Genomic DNA, 18210 nt, shown 5'->3' with positions numbered 1-18210 from the left:
TAATCCATTTTCCCAATGTTTATATTTCGGCGTGCCTCACCAAAAAGCAGAAAATATTAAGGAAATACCCGTCGGGTCCTGCCGTATCATGCTGACATGTTTGCGGCCCGTCATCCGTCAAATCCGGGCCCTCCCATCCGACTGTCCACAGCAATTTCGGACCACCCCCTCCGTCCGTCCATTACCACCCAAAATCTGTCAGAGGGTGACGTAGGGCCTGGGACGCATGCCCATTTGTTACTGGAGTGGGCGGCCTCTGACCATTACTAGGCCCATACATTAAGTGGTCCGATAATACCGCTAACCACCCTTTGTTACCGCTCTCCCTTTCCGCCCCATGTCATCTCCGCATTAGCATTACGTCACCCTACCTTCCGCCATTTCTCCGACCTGTCCGCCACGTCGCTCGTCCATCACAAGCCAATCACCAATCGACACGTCATTCCTCCGTACCCGACCGGACCAATGACGTCATGCTGATGTCATCCATCAAAAAGGTGCCAAATATCATTTTTTCCATATTATTGCGGAAAAATCGTTTTTTTTTCCATTTTTCTTACCAAACGCGCACTGTATTTCCTGCATGCCGTGTACGTCACCTGTCTGCCAGCTCCAAAGCTTGCTCCCTAGCTGTCGGCGCCGTGTGTTCAATCGACCTTCAAACTCCATCGGCCACACAGTCCCCAGGTATTTATCAATTCCCTCTGCATACCCTGGTCCTTCCAAGTTCACTGTATCAAATGAGAGAAAAGGGAAAACATAAGAACTGCTAAAAAGTCCTAAGCAGGAAGAACCTCCATCTCCCACTTTAAGCCCCAAATTCACCTGTAGGGGCTCCCATTGTTCAAAATTACCAAGCTTCCACAGCTTATTGTGAATCTGCGACTTAAAGCCATTACCAAACAAATTCCACTGTAACTCAGTCCCAGCATTGGATCTTTTAGCCTTCCTCAGGAGCATTTTAACTCTGTTTTACCCCAATTTACCTGTTTTCTCTCTGCAAATTGCCTTATCCATTGAAATTCACTGCTCTGTGTTACCTTTTCCAGAAATTCAAGTTCAATACAACTCCAAATAACAGTTAACAATGGAGACCCCTGTAGCATTGAATATTGCACCTTTGAATGCCCCACATAAAGACCTAGAATGGTTGGCCCTTGTTGTCAGAGATTATCAAATGAAAGAAACAGTTGAACTATGTAACAAATACCACATAGAGACCATTTGTGAGCTAACGAAAAAACACAGAGATGGTACTGACCTCCTGGGAACCTCGAAGTCCCACTTACCAATCTATTATCTCCCTCAAGTGAATGAGTTCCCTGATTTGATTCACCAATGTTGCACAAGTTATGACCCCAATCAAAGGGTTGTTCTGAGTCCTTCAGGCTCTATATTATTCCATATCACTCCTGAAGCCATCAACCAAATGCTACAGTTTCAATCTGCAAATCCACTGATTCCTCTTTCTATGCAACTTTTGCTGGAGCAAGGTACCAAGCTGTCCAACACACAAATTACAAGAATTGGCCAATTGTTCATGCTCCCAAATTTCCAGCCTCGGCAGCCTCCCCAATATCTACATGACCGGTTCAATGACATAGGGAGACTACTAGTAGACAAGATATCCTCCACCTTATGATTCAAAACCAGTGAGTTTGTGGATGAGACAACCTTGGTAATGCTATCCATGTTCACTCTAGGACAACCCCCTGTTGTCCAGTATGACTATGCTACATTTATAGCTGACAAGATTCATGAACAGTTCATGAACCTGGAGAGAGAGAGGGTATTCAAATACACCTCTTATATATATCATCTGCTATTGTACAATCATCCTGATAGCTTTCCTGTTTCCATCAAGAAGTTAGATGCAAAGGGAAATAGAAGATCTGTAATGTTTTGGACATCAGTCTATCATCATATTCATTACTCACCATACAACTACTATGAGTTCATTGACCTGTTCATTCATCCAGCCTTGTCCCTGCTGCAGAGTTCCCCTCCTCCTAGACTCACCGATGATATGCAGAAAATCCTCCAGATTTCAAAGAACTATAGTATTGGAGATTGGTACTTCTACCAAGACCACACAGTGATCAGAATATATGGCTGTGAGCTAGCCCCATACAGACTGCCAAAGTATGTTCCCATGAGACCTTTTGCATTAGAATACTTCTAGCAGTTTGGCAAAGCAGACATGATCCACTTTCATAGCAGAAATAAGAAAGCACAGCTGAAAATTAAGCACCAGTTGGGTCCATTTATCTTTAACAAGAGGGAAGAAGCTTGGGAAGAGGCAGACAAAATTTTAAAAGGCCTCCTCCTCAAGACAAGCTTCTATTGGGCACCCTATGACCCTAACCATTTCCTAAGCCTAAGAAGAATCAAGTATAGGCTTGCTACCTATGATCACTTTAGCATTCCAGAAATTGAAAAACATGCTAACCAACTATGGTGGAGAGAGGGCACATTAGTGGAGGATTATTCTGAAGAGGAATTAGCAGAAAGAGCCATTAAGAAATTAGAAAAAGCAGTTGACTTGGAATATTTTGGACAGGTTTGGTCTTCAGCCCCTCAGCATCTTGGAGAAACTACCTCATCGTCCACTGTTCCCCAGCAGTCTGCCAAAGCAACTAATCAAACAACAAACATGGCTAAAGGCAAAGCATTACAACAAGAGGAGTCACCTCCTAATTTAGAGCAGCAAGTAGAACAGCAAGAAGGCATGGCTAAGGCACCTGCCTCCACAGAGCAGCAAACACAAGAGAAAATCCCTCCAAGGCAGGAGGTAACAGTTGAGTCTACAGTTTTACAAACACCAGCTAATGAGGAAAGAATGAGGAAAAGAGATAGGCAAGAAGATACTCCTCCTACTACTTCAATGGATCAGCAAGGTGAGAAGAGACAAAGGCTAAATCCCTTTTCGGAGGAGGAATTGCCGGAGAGACCAACCGATACTATGCTCCCTCCTAGCGTTGAAACATCGGCCAGCTCGTTGCAGCAAGGACAAGAGATGCCACATGGGGCAGAAGTAAGCTCTTCAAGGCAACGATCCAAGGCAGACTCTAGCATCAAGAAGCAGTTCATAGACATCAAGAAAAGAAATGAGCCTCTCAAATACCAGATCTACAATCAACTCTTAAAGATGGCACCAACTAATCAGCGGAGGCTAATGTCTGCTTATGATATTCAAGAACAAAAAATGACTCTCAGTCATTTTAGGCCTACTATGCAGCAACCTCAATCAGCTGCTGATTATATCAGAACCAATTTGGAAATTTTCGCCAAAGACATCCACCTCATGGACCAGATCGAGCTACACAGGCAAATAGGGGAGATGCTCTATTCCACATTGGCTGATAAAACTCTATTAGCACACCAATTGCAAAATTCTTTACACAATACTACTGCTCAACTAGAATTAGAAAAGGCATCATCTCAAGCCAAGGACAACAGAATCAAGTCCTTCGAAGAAATTATTATAGAGCTGGGACATGATCCAAAAGACCCCAAGGGTGTGCAGGCACTATTGAAGAAAAGAGATGAAGACATAGCAGCTCTGAGAAAGCATATCAACCTGCCAACTACCCTTCACCCTCAGACTGGAGAGGTTGCAGAACAAAAGAAGGATCAGGATGTGGTTGCTTTACTCCTGAGTTTATATAAGAGTTTGATGGAGACAGAGGGTGCATTAGAAGTAGCAATAAGAACAAAACAAGGTGAAGTACCAAATCAGCCAGCACAGACATCTGCATCCATTGAAGGTGTGCCACTTGTAACTACTGCAGCAGGTCCTCCCACCAGAAAAACATCAGAGGCATGCCCTTCAGGTTCAGCACCAGCTACAGAAGTAACAACACCAACAACAACATCAGAACAGGTGCCCAGCCTTAGCATGCAGAAAATGATGAAGGAGCTTGAAGCACTAGAAGCACAGATGGCTGAACTGAATGAGACCAAAGAACAATTGGCTGCTATTGAAGAAAAATATGATAAATCAAATCAGAGCATAGCTGAAAGAACAAGAGAGGTAAGGGCTCTTGAAAAAAGAATAAAGGAACTAGAGAAAGAGCTTTCCCTTGATAACGTTATAATTGAAGTTAAGAAAATCCTATGGGCCAACATTGGTCAATCCATTACATACCAGAGGCAGTATATTTAAACTATCCATGAGCATATGGATCTCATAGGCAGGGCCCAATCAGAAAATCAGAGAGTCAGGGCATCTCTAGAAAATATGCCTGAAATAGCCAACAGGATGATTAATGTCCTTAACAATCGCACTGGCCCCAAGCTGGCAGGAATGGGTATCACCAGTAGAACTGATACTTTTTTACTAGTAAAGAGGGTGCTTAGATTAAGAAATTATGTGCAGACATTGGGCAGAAGGTGTCAAGAAATGCAGGCAGATGTGAATAAATTAATTGGAAAAATCACAACATTACATAACAGAGGTCTTCCCAGCTTGGTAACTAGTGCAGGAAGGTTACTATCACATGAGAACTATGCCAAAAGGGTCAATACATATGCCACAAATCAGATCACTGCATCAGCAAGTACCCCAGAGGAAACAGAGCCTCCATCTGGGCAGAGTCTCTATGACAAGCTAGAGAATTTATTCTTTATTATGAATGAGATTAAACATCTTTTTGAAGTGCCTCCAAACTATTACAAATACAATGAGGCAGATGAGACCTTAGGTAAAATCCTGAGACACCAATTGCCTACGCAGGAATGGTGGATGGGCATGATACAAACTTTGCTGTGAAGAAACAGGTTTATTTACCAGGTTTTTGTGTTTCAATCACAAGTCAGCATTTTCAAAAATATTGATATAAGTTGCTCTGACTGGGAAAAGGAGCGAAAAAGGCCAACTCAGAAATCAAATTTGGCGACCAAAGCAGGACCTACAAATGCAGATGACGAGGCTAAGACAGCCGCACCATGACAAGGCAGTAAAAGGCAGATTTCTCAAAATCAATGCAAAGCACTCGACCGACCCCGGTTGCCTCCAAAAGTCAAAGGATTACTGACAGAAGTGAACAACCATTGATTGTTCATTTAAAGTAGCAATAACTATTGAATCTGCCATTTTGGAGAGTTGGTAAAGAAAGTTATTAATCAAATGACTCATCGTTAAGATATTTTTGTAAAACAGTTGTATATATATCCCCACGCATAAACTTGTTGGGGTTGTTGATTTCTCTTCTCAAGAGCTATACTGAAATTTCAGACTTTCAATACAAGAAGCTGATGGAATTTCTGAAGTTCTGCGTTGTTTGAAGTGTTGTGATGAGATTGCTTGCTGCTGCAGGATTCCTGCGTTATTTCATGTTACAATAAGTTTTCTGAACCGTGTCATTATGTGCTTTTCTCTTACATAATATGCCTATGTTGTATATTTCTTATTCTTAGCATTAGAGAAAAAGAATAGTTCAGGATTTGTTTATTGAGCACCCTAACCTCAATCTCTGCTGTTAATTATGTCTTCTTCAGAATTAGTTATGAATGTGAAATTCTTAATTGCTCACATTTATACTGAATCTTTCATAGTAAATATTGTTCAGGAATTCTGAGTTGCTCCTGAGTAATATTTCGTTTCTCCATATCACCAGCATAGTGAAAGATTCTTAGTTGCCTCTCACTGGCTGGTAACAGTCCATATTCCCAAATTTGAAGATTGTTTCATGAGTGCCCATCTGGCCCTGCAGTATCATCATTCTCACTAAATACCTCAAGCAACACATAATCACAGACTCCAATGCCCAATGGACTAAAAACAAAAAAAAAACTGAACATTGCATTTCAGCTGTTGGAAGATATCATTCAACCAAAAGTTTAAACAAAATTCAGTGCATCATAACTAGCCTAAAACATTACAAAAAAAAGCTAAATTCTAAAGAGAGAGCCCTCTCTGATTGCAGGTATGTTGTGGGGAAAAGTATCCGATGCGGATGACCCTATCCCTACTCTAAAGGTGACAGTCTTTAGCAACAACTGAAAGTAAAGCTTTGATGATTTCCTTTATGAAAGTACAGAGAGAAGGAAAAGAAGGTCAACTAACCTGGTGTCCTTCGCTTAGTCGATCCTTGTTCTCTTTCTTTGTCTCTTGTTCCCAGCTCCTTGCTCTCTTTGTCGGTCCAGCTACACACAGATCCTGTACAAAACAAGAGAGGAAACTACAAGATACAAGTACTCATAACTGAATCATGGATTAGGGTGAATCAAATATACATGTAAATACAATACATCAATGCAATACAAGTATATAGGAGAACATGCAAAACTTTATTGATAGAAGTAACAGGGTTCTGAGAAGGTTACAACCAATGATGGCTCCAATCCAGCAGCACCTCCCCAGCAGCAAGAACTCTCCTCTTCACCTCTAGTAAAACAATCACCCAATAGCTCTAACTGTAATCCAACAGCACCTCCTTGCTTAACACAAAATTCCAGCCTCCCTAGACCTCATAGAAGAGCTCTATATATAGGAGAGAAGAAGAGAGGATGAGTCAGCTTGAGGCTGGCATAGAGCTGACTAGTGTCCTCTCCCTCTTCAGTTAATCTTCAGTTCTTGAGTCCACTTGGAGATCCTTGGTTACACATGGTGATCAAGTACCTCTTACTCATCACAGGGCGAATCTTATGAACCAAGTGTCAGTTTGGAAGCTTCCTGGGCAGTTGACACCTTACAGGATGACTGTGCCACTTGGCCAATCTCGCCCAGCGCAGGTAGCCTTCATTACTTTTGACTTCCAGCGCAGGTACAAGGAGGGACAGTTGCATTCCAGCACAGAAGCTCAGTGGAGCAGCTGACATGATCCAAAATAAGCCTGTTTTGAAGTGTTTTCAGGTGGAGAACTGATTGGAAGTGCTGTTGTTTGATGACCTTGTTCTTTTAGGGGTAAGAACAACATGTTTAGGGACTGAGGATCCCTGTAATTATTGACATTCCATGCTCCTTGACGCGAGGCACAAAAATGTCTATAACAGTTGCCCCCTAAAGTATGAGGCCGTTTATCGGGTGAAATGCTTTAGCTAGAGGGTCCGAAGTTCGTTCCAGTGCTGAGGAGAGTGCCCTGTAATACAATACAATACAATACATTATTTTTCATTCAATTTTCATGATCTAGCTGAGGCGGGCATTCCCATGCTCAGCTTTTATAAATACATTTTGGTACATATGACAGACGATCGTCTGAAGGTAGACTGATAATTTTCTGCTGAAATTATCATCCTTTGAATAGGACGATCATCTGCTGCAATGATGTACATGGCAAATGCTTTTATATTTCCTGAATATATATCGCAGCCCGGATGGATGAAACTAGATCCGGGGTCTTCAAACTCGTTCGATCTTCACTCTAAGTACAAGTCGATCCATGTGAGAATTGCGCTGAAGTCGAACATGGAAAGACATCGCTTGATTACCGGTCAATAATGAAAAACGTTAACAAGTGCGAGAGGAATCACCAATAATGACGATGACCCTCAAGGTACGGCAGTACAATTCACGTGGCGTGAATAAAGGACTTGGTGTCGAACGCCACGCAAAATCTTCTGGGTTAAGGTCATTGATGTATACCTGTCGCCGGAAGTGAGAAACTTGCCATTGAGGCATGCAAGCTTCAAAGCACTGATGGGGGTGTTCCTAGATCAACTTCTTGGATAATGAGCTGAAGTCGACAAGAAGTGATCCGTCAAAGGAGGGCCTTAATGAATCCCACATCATTGACACGGAACGGAGCTAATGAATTTAGTGGAGGTGAAAACAAACTGTGACATATGATTCAGGGTGGCGATCATGAATGGATGAAGGATAGTGTATGGTAGTGGATGGGACACGGTTGACACTTTCAGAATGACCCCTCTTGAACATATAACGACACTGATGCGATGGATCGGTAGCATTACCCCAAATGTGGATGGTGTGGCGAGGACCATGGTGATGAGACCGGTGAATGAAACAACCCAACCCGATGTGGTACGGAGGAAAAGTGTCATGTTCAAGAGTGACTTGCTACCTTTAAACTTTGAATGTTCTCCCAATTTTTCCCCAGTCATTTCTGACCAGTACCTCTTTATTTTTGTCAAGCTTGAGGAGGATAACATATGCTTGTTCTATAACCTGCCCTTCGGGCAAGCCCATCGCTACGATTTAACGAGCCTAGCGATAGGGAAACTCGTTCTCGTCTAAAGACAAGTTTGTCGCTATTTAATCATTTTAACGAGTCTAACGACAAGGAAAACTCGGTCCTTTTCATTTTTAGAGAGTCTGAAAAGGTACAGAAAGTTAACTCCATAATTCCTTTTTCGTCAGCTAATCCCTTAAGTCCGAAAAAGTATAAAACAATACAGAAGGGATGGCTGTTCGGTACTTTTAACGAGCCGAACAAGACAAGCGCTCGATCCTTTTGTGCAATAATCCCTCAGGTCCAAAAAGATTAAAATTTAGAGGAGGGATAGCGTTCCGGTCATTTAACGAGCTGGAAGGCCAAAGCTCGGCAAACTTTTCATATTTTACAAGTCAGTGAAAAGAGCTGAAAGAAGACTCGTCTTTTGAGGAACGAGTGATAAACAGGGATAGCTACAGATTCCAGGTACAGGTTGGAATTTTCCAATCACGGCAGTGTTACAAGGATGGCTAGGTGAAATCACTCTTCGCAGCTGTTTCTCAAAAGAGGTAAACACACAAATGGAAGTGAATGATCGGCCAAATGATGGTGGAGGTGATGGATGAAAACACGACCAAGGCTCTTATGGCTGATGAATTTACGATCTCAAAAGGTCATTTACCGGTTCATTTTTTCCATGAGCTTGAACTCTGGGGGAAACTTTTGCTCACACTTTTCTATTTTTTAACGAGCATAAATTCAGTCTTAAAACTGCTCGGATTTGCATTTATTTTTTAACGAGCATGAACTATATGCTAAAACTGCTCGATATACCAGTCATAAAAAGAACGCCTCCTGTAAGGACCAATTTTTATAGAGCTTATGCCTTACCACAGCTGTGCTCACTTTTGGCAAATTTTACTTTTGCCCCACAGGCTTCTTTCATGCAAGTTTGGAAACGGCTAATCTTAAAACCAGATAAATAACCGCCCCTAGCTTGCACTCCAGAATGTTTGCATGCCCCCAGGTATAGGATAGAATTTCGAGGCTGCCCCTCCTCTCCCCTACCTCTGCTTTTCTTTGGGTGTTCACATTTACTTGTCACCTTGCCAATCTAATGCTAACGATACTTGTCTTCTCGTTATTTTAAGGGGTCTTACGCAGTACTCAGGCTTCCCATCGGCCCACTTTTAACAAACAGCTATTTGTGACAATAGAAGAATATCACTCAAAGATAAAACATTGGCATTATTGAGGGAGGCTTGCCTCTTTCTTATTATTCCAAAGAAGGTTCGATTTGCTGCCGTAAATCAATCTCTTTCTTCGACGATGTCTATCATTGGGTTGTCCAAAGATGGTTACCCTCTGTCACAACAATACGGTCTCCTTCTTCGTAGACTGCCCCTGCTTATCCTTCAAAACATATGTTTCGATGGGCGAGGCTTGAATTCAAAGATGGTGACTACTTGTTGCAATAAGGGAATTCCTACTTGGGCATTGCCCACTTTTTAAGACAAAGGTGAATGATTCCCAGACACATAACTTTAACAAAAGATCATTATTCTAGAACAACCCCACTTCCTACGGACGGGGTACAGACTAGTCATGTTCTTCTGCGGAAATTCTTTCTTATACCCGGAGTTTCTTCTGCCCGAAGCAGACCAGGGTGCATGCCCCCTGGGTCCTAGTCTTTCTTTCCGAATCACTCGCGCTCATCGGGAAGGAGGACCGGGGGCGGAGGCGAATCTTGAGTGAACAGACCATTTAGGATTGGTATTTGACTATTTGCAATGCGAGATCCTGGAAATGAAAGTTGGTCTACGAGCTTGACCACCCTTCCTTCGTGTGGAAAACACATTACTCTAAAGAGTGAGGAGACTATCGCTCCCATGCAATAAATATAGTCGCGTCCAAGGAGTAGGTTATAATCCAAGGGTCCTTGAACTACCAACATGTTCATCCTGACGGTCTTCCCTTTCAATGTAACAGGTACATCGGGGAGGATCCCTAATGGTCGACTGGTTCCTTTATCAAAACCTGAGAGATTTCTCAACTCAGGTAAAAGCGCTGGGGAACCCAGTGCTTTCCAAGCAACAGAGGAAAGGATACTCACAGACGCCCCTTCATCAATGATAGTACCAGCCATAATCATTCTATAGATCTGGACAATGATTCTGAATGGTGTGCTGGCTGGTAACCGGGGTCTGCCTAGTTGATTCCAATCAAAGGATACAACCAGGTTGCTTGGTGGTGGGACCGAATATACGGCCGGATATGACTCTGATGATGTTCCTTCCTGCGATAAAGGAATGGGCGCATTGCCCGGATGCTCATCGGAGTCGGTGCTGATGAAGAGAACCTGAATGGTGTCATCTTTGTTCTCATCAGTGAGGGTGTCGCATGAAGATGACTCTTCGACGACGGTGTCATTTGGAGACGGGTCTTCAATGACGGAGTCATTGGACGATAGAACCTCTGAAGGAAGAACCGGGTCAACTGCCGTTTCGACCTTTAGACTTTTATCTGGTCTAGATTCAATAGGTTCATTCTCAATGACCGACACTTCAGCTGACCACTTGAGTGGTTCAACTGGATTTTCAACTATCGAGGGATTAGGCGCGAGTTTTCGGTATCCAGGAGGAAGTTGCACCGGTGACACCGGGCGATCTTCCAAAACTCTCTTTGCCTCATCTAAGAATGGACATTTGTGGATGGCATGATTGCCTTCACACAATAGACAGGGTGATCTTGGTCCCCTTCTTCGTCCTTCACTCTCGCTAGTTGACGGAATGCAATCAACATGACAACCAGAGGTTGATGCTACCGGATTGTGCAACCTTGGGGACCAGTCCCTTAGTATCCGGGGAATACAAGGACAATCACGATGGAAGTGGATCCCTTTGCAAATGACACATGGCGATTTAGGCCCGGTCGGTGCAGTGTGTGGGTTTTTGTCAGCTTTCTTCTGCTTGCCCCCAGTCGCCTTCGCCAGAGGCTCCTTCTGCTTCTTTTCTCTCTTCTTCTTTTCCTTCTTCTCCTTGGGAGGCTGACTTTTGCCGGCTCTACCTTGCGAAGATGAAGGATCAGAAGAAGTATCATAAGAAGTGGAAGGCTGGTGAGTAGTTCTAGATTGTTCTGACTGTTGATTCGACTGCTCAGGATTAGTGGCGATTTGGACTACATTAGTTGAAAAGAGCCATACAGGGAGGCCGATTGTCAATCCTGGAAGCGACAATGTAGCCATATGAGGCGCACCAACATCTCCCCAAGAGGAGAAGGGATTTGGACTTCCGCCAAGGTTACTTCCTTGGTTGGTGGGCTCCATACTTTTCAACTGAAAGATCAACGTGGGAATAACAGGTGATTATGTTCCGCTTAAAATAAATTTTTATTAATGACGCTTTTAGACACAAACTTGCTTTTTCATGTTTTAAGAGTCGAGAAAAAGCTAAAGATGACTCTAGTCGCCTTCGATGTATTAACGAGCCCGAAGTGACAAATGCTCGGTTGGACTTTTTCAGTTATAGAGTTTGAAAAAGGCCAAAAGAAACTGCTCTGGAGATCTAGGCAGAGGGTGTGCCAAACCTTTCGCGAAACCACAGAATACGTTTTACGGTACGGGTGGTCGATCTTCGTGAATGCTGTGTTCACTGCATCGCGATCAGTAGGGCGGCCGACACGGTTTCCTAAGGATAAAGGATAAAAGCCTATAGGGGTCTCCCAATATACGTGACGGTACGCGGGAGCTCAAGTCCGTGTTAGTGCCACCGACTCTCAGGAGGAATCACCCACCTTCGTAGAGATCGACAGTCACTATGTTTAACGACGCCGGAACACGTCTCTACCTAGACCTCTAGATGTTTGCGTTAAATTCCAAAGCGTTGTTATGTAAATTGAGTTTATTTTAATGTTGATCTTTCTTAACAGTTTGCCTTTCAGGTTCGCCACGAGATGTATATATACAACTTCCTATATGCAATCTAAGAATGAGAAGCAAATCTTTTCAATCTTTCAACTTTGAAAACCTTAATCTACTGAGGGAAAAGAAGGACACAACTTTTTCCACAGATCAAAGAACACACACTAAAATGCACATTTTCCTAAATCGTCAAGCATACAGTCAAATGCAAAATGCACAATGCATGTATTTCTTTTCGTTATCCTTAATGTTGATGCTAGACAAAAAGGAAACTGTTGTATGATTTTGAATCTAATTTCAAGTAGAAATAAACAAGCTTGTCCACAATCAAAAAGACACCTTATGATAGACTTGTTTAAACACAAGAAATGTATAGATTCAAACCATAGAAATGAAGAGCAAACAAACTCAAACAGCCATGAACAGTAATAAAACTAGCTCATAAGATCACAAAGACACTTTTACAGTTCAGGATCTAAGAGGCCACAACTATACTGGTTCGCTTTTCACAATGGGAAACTGTAATTGAAACAAGAAATACTGAAAGAACATTCACAGTTTCATCACACAACTGAGGCGGAATAATGTCAAGGAGAAGTGGTTTACAGCAAGTACAATGACCAGCAAGCAATCAGCAAAAAACAAGTGAAAACAGGGCTAAGACACAAAGGGAAAGCTGAGCAAGACAATGGCTAATTGGACCAGCGCAGGTTCTAGTCTGCCAGTTTGACTCTCAGCGCAGTTCCCGAAGGGAGCACCTGCGCTGTAATGCAGACTGCCAGTGGACAGCCTGCACTGACTCACGAGAGTTTCATCTACAAAGTTTTCCGGGTCATAAAAAGCTCAAAAATGTACTGTTTTTGCTGAAATAAAAAGCTATAGGTCAAGTACAGGCTAAGGGATGATCAAGAGGATGAAGATCTATCACAAAGAGTAAAGAGTCTTTTGTAGATAAGCTCTTCAAATCTTGAATCTGCTCAGCAAATGAGCAAGAGTAGCAGACCCTCTACTTCGCTTTTGATATAGTCAAAAGCTTTTCGATTTGGTACTCTTTTCTTCAAGAAATGAATAGCAAAATACTACAAACACCAACAAGATACTAGGCTCCCCAGCGGAGTCGCCAGTTTGTTGTGGGGAAAAGTATCCGATGCGGATGACCCTATCCCTACTCTAAAGGTGACAGTCTTTAGCAACAACTGAAAGTAAAGCTTTGATGATTTCCTTTATGAAAGTACAGAGAGAAGGAAAAGAAGGTCAACTAACCTGGTGTCCTTCGCTTAGTCGATCCTTGTTCTCGTTCTTTGTCTCTTGTTCCCAGCTCCTTGCTCTCTTTGCCGGTCCAGCTACACACAGATCCTGCACAAAACAAGAGAGGAAACTACAAGATACAAGTACTCATAACTGAATCATGGATTAGGGTGAATCAAATATACATGTAAATACAATACATCAATGCAATAAAAGTATATAGGAGAACATGCAAAACTTTATTGATAGAAGTAACAGGGTTCTGAGAAGGTTACAACCAATGATGGCTCCAATCCAGCAGCACCTCCCCAGCAGCAAGAACTCTCCTCTTCACCTCTAGTAAAACAATCACCCAATAGCTCTAACTGTAATCCAACAGCACCTCCTTGCTTAACACAAAATTCCAGCCTCCCTAGACCTCATAGAAGAGCTCTATATATAGGAGAGAAGAAGAGAGGATGAGTCAGCTTGAGGCTGGCATAGAGCTTACTAGTGTCCTCTCCCTCTTCAGTTAATCTTCAGTTCTTGAGTCCACTTGGAGATCCTTGGTTACACATGGTGATCAAGTACCTCTTACTCATCACATGGTGAATCTTATGAACCAAGTGTCAGTTTGGAAGCTTCCTGGGCAGTTCACACCTTGCAGGATGACTGTGCCACTTGGCCAATCTCGCCCAGCGCAGGTAGCCTTCATTACTTTTGACTTCCAGCGCAGGTACAAGGAGGGACAGTTGCATTCCAGCGCAGAAGCTCAGTGGAGCAGCTGACATGATCCAAAATAAGCCTGTTTTGAAGTGTTTTCAGGTGGAGAACTGATTGGAAGTGCTGTTGTTTGATGACCTTGTTCTTTTAGGGGTAAGAACAACATGTTTAGGGACTGAGGATCCCTGTAATTATTGACATTCCATGCTCCTTGACGCGAGGCACAAAAATGTCTATAACAAGGTAGGCTAGAACCTGTGATCCAAAGATTGGTCTGTGGTTACCTCGGCCGTATTCCCTTGGGAGTCAAAGGGAACAACGTGAGTGCTAACAGAAATACATCACGCATATGATGAAAAACTGGTGGTGAAGTAAGACAATATGCCATAGGTCCAACCGCTTCAATGATCTCAAAAGGCCCAACAAATCGAGGAGAGAACCATAGTTTGTTTCACAAATGTAATAGAGATTTTCTGAGGTTTTACTCGAAGAAAAACAAATTCCCCTTCTTTAAAACTATAATCCATTCTACTCATATTAGCATTGCTCTTATGTCTTTCCTATGCCTTCTTTAATATTTTGCTTAAAACACACTTGTTCCTCTATTTCTTGAATAATTTCAGGAGCTACTGAGATTTTGTCCTCTAATATATCCCAACTTGAAGGTGTTCTGCATGGTCTTCCATACAACAACTCATAAAGTGCCATACTAAGGGAGAGGTGATAACTGTTATTATAAGAAAAATCCACTAGAGGAAGATAATATTCCCACATATATTTTTGATCCATTACGTACATTCTGAGCATGTCTTCTAACACTTAATTTACTCTTTCAGTTTGGCCATCAGTCTCTAGATGATAAGCTGTATTGAAATTTAATTGTGTCTCAAGGTCTCCCTGGAAACTAGTCCAAAATCTTCCTATAAATATAGAGGTCGTATCTAATATGATTTTCTTAGGAAAACCATGAATTCTAACCACCTCCTTGATAAATACTTGTGCTATTTCAGGTGCTTTGTAAGTATCTCTAATGGGTATAAAATGGGCACTCTTAATAAGTTTATCTACCACCACCAAAATGGAGATATGCCTTTTGGTTGTTTCAGGTAATTCAACAATAAAGTCCATAGATATTTCTTCCAATTTGGACTAAGGAATGTTGTGCGGCTACAACAATCATGTTGGATGACCATGTTTTGCTTTAACTAGCTCACATTCCAAACATTTTGCCACAAAATTTGCTACATCATTCTTCATGCTTTCCCAAAAGAAAATTTTCTTTAAATTAACATACATCTTCTGGACTCCTGGGTGAGCCATATATGTTACATGGTGAGTTTCTTTCAAAATGAGCTCATGAAGCCCATCTTGACATGGAACTACAATCTTTTGCATGACTCTCACCATACCGTCGTCATCACAAGAATATCCTTCTACCTTATTTTTCTTAGCTCCCTCCCCAGAAGGAGAAACTTTAACTTTCTTGCACCATTCATATACATCTTTTGCCCTCAAGATCTCCTCCCATAAATCAATCTACAATGGAATTACTGAAAATATTTGTTGTCTTCGACTGAGTGCATCGACTACTTTGTTCAATGTACCCTTGATGTAAGATATGTCAAAATCATATTCACTTAGGAGTTCTGACCACCTTTTTTGCCTAGCATTTAGATGACTTTGAGTAAATATATGTTGCAAACCTTTGTGATCTATTTTCAATTTAAAAATACTTCCCAACATATAATTTCACCAAAGTCATAAGGCACGAACTATAGATGCTAGTTCTAGATCATGGGTTGCATAGTTTCCCTCATGCGTCTTTAAATTCCTAGAGGCATATGCAATCACCCTAACATATTGTGATAATACCACACCCAATCCATATTTTGACTCATTGGTACATACTATGAATGGTATATCAATATCTGGAACCTTAAGTATCGGAGTTGTAGTCAAACATTGTTTGAGTTTTGAAAATGCTTTCTCACACTCATTTGTCCAATTGAATCATACTCCCTTCCTAAGCAATGAAGTGATAGGGCTAGCTATTTTTGAAAACCCCTCCAAAAATCTCCAATAGTATCCTGCCATACCCATGAAGCGACGCACTTCATGCACATTAGAGGGTGTTGGCCATTCTAGAATTGCATCGATCTTTGCTGAGTCAACAAAAATTTCTTCACTGGAGATAATGTGTCCAATATAATGGATTTTCAATTGGAAAAAAGAACATTTGGAATTTTTGCATAAATTTGTTTAATCTTAAGCATTGTCACACCAATCTCAGGTGTTGCTCATGCTCTTCTGGGAACTTTGAATGGATTAGGATGTCATTGAGGAACACTTGTACAAATTTTTCCAAGTAATTCCTAAATACACCATTCATTAGATTCATAAACACTCATGGGGCATTATATAACCCAAAAGGAACATTGACGAACTCATAATGACCAAAAGTAGTTAGAAAAGCAATTTTTGAAATATCCTATTATTTAACTCTGAGTTGATGATATCCAAATCAAAGATCAATCTTGGATAATATGGTGGCTCCTTTCATTTGATCAAATAGATAATCAATGTAAGGCAAATGATATTGATTTCTAATAGTTACTCAATTCAATTGCCTGTAGTAAACGCAGAGCCGAAGAGATCCATCCTTCCTCTATACAAATACCACTGGAGCTCCCCAAGCTGAAACACTAGGTCTAATCATACCCCTGTCCAATAAATCTTGAAGTTGCACTTGCAACTCACAAAGTTCAACAATAGATATTCGGTAGGGGGATTTGGATATAGGTTTGGTACCAGGCTTTAGCTCTATGGAGAAGTCAATCTCCCGCTTTGGAGGTAAACTAGGCAATTCCTCTGGAAAGACATCAGAGAATTCTGAAAGGAAAGGATATTGTTCAATGGACGAAAGCTCTCCCTCATTTAAATTCATTACAATATACATTTGACATATTTTCTTAATACTTCTCTTCATCTGCAAGAATGAGATAAGTCTTAAAGAAACATGTCTCCTTTCCCCATGGGTAACCATAGCTTGGCCCTCATCACTCAAAAATTGAAGGATTTTGCTTTGATAACTGAGCACAGCCCAGTTGAATTCAAATCAGTCCATCCCAATTATCACATCATAGTGGCCAAGTGGCCTCACATAAATATTCACATTTGTGAAACACACTCCAAAGACTAAAGGGAACTTTTGCACTAATCATTCAACCTTTTGAGATCGCCTTGAGGCAATCTAAACCTGATCAAAATCATTTTTCTCTATCGCCACCAATTTACATTTCAATAAAGAATTAGGAGAAATAAAACATTCATTTGCACCAGGATCAATCAAAATAGTAATAACCATACCATTTAGCTTACTGCATACTTCAAGAACTGTAGACTGATGCTTGACCTGATGATTTTACACAACTACATGAATCCTATGGGCTCTGCCCATATCTCTAACATTGGCTTTTTCTTACTCTGATTGTGCTTTATTATTCTTTTCAGGGCAATATCACTCATAATGAGGTCCTCCACAAGTCCAGCATCCATTAGTGGGAGCAACATTCATAAATTTTACCCTTTTATTAGGTGATTCTTGAGTGCGAGCATTACCTTGCTGAAGATGTTGCCTTGGGTTATTTCTTTGGTTCTTAAACTTATGATTCATTTGAATTCCCTGACGATGTGAGCCACCTGACTTATGTCTTAAATATTAACCTCCCTTTCGAGGAGGTTTCCCATGGAATGATAGATTTGGGGTTTTATCCCCCCTTTGTTCCCCAATAATTCTTCCTCGGCTATAATTTTTTTTTGCACTACCTCATGCAACGTAGTAGGCCTCAAAATGCACACCTTTTCCTTTATAAGAGGATTCAATCCATACAAAAAGTTGTTTACCTTGAGGGCTTAGGTATTTAGATGGCTAGCATATCTAAGAAACTCCATGAATCGTGCTTCATATTCAAGGATTTTTTACTTCCTTTCTTAAGACCATGGAACTCGTTCAATTTCCTCTCCAAGTATTCAACAGAAAGCTACCTTGCTCAAAATTCTTCTTCAAATTGATCCCATGTCAAGGTAGGCATGGAGTATCCAAATTTGGATTCTATGTTCCTCCACCATAATAGTGCAGTATCCTTAAGTTGGTATATAGCCAACTTTCCTTTTGGTTGCTAGAATAATTCTCCAACTCAAAACATAGGCAAATATTTTCCAACC

The sequence above is a fragment of the Pinus tabuliformis genome, chromosome 2_1 (genome assembly GCF_031772625.1).
Source record: "Pinus tabuliformis cultivar Carrire ecotype Pingquan chromosome 2_1, CPIR1, whole genome shotgun sequence".
NCBI classification, from domain to species: Eukaryota; Viridiplantae; Streptophyta; class Pinopsida; order Pinales; family Pinaceae; genus Pinus; species Pinus tabuliformis.
This window is presented reverse-complemented; position numbering follows the sequence as displayed.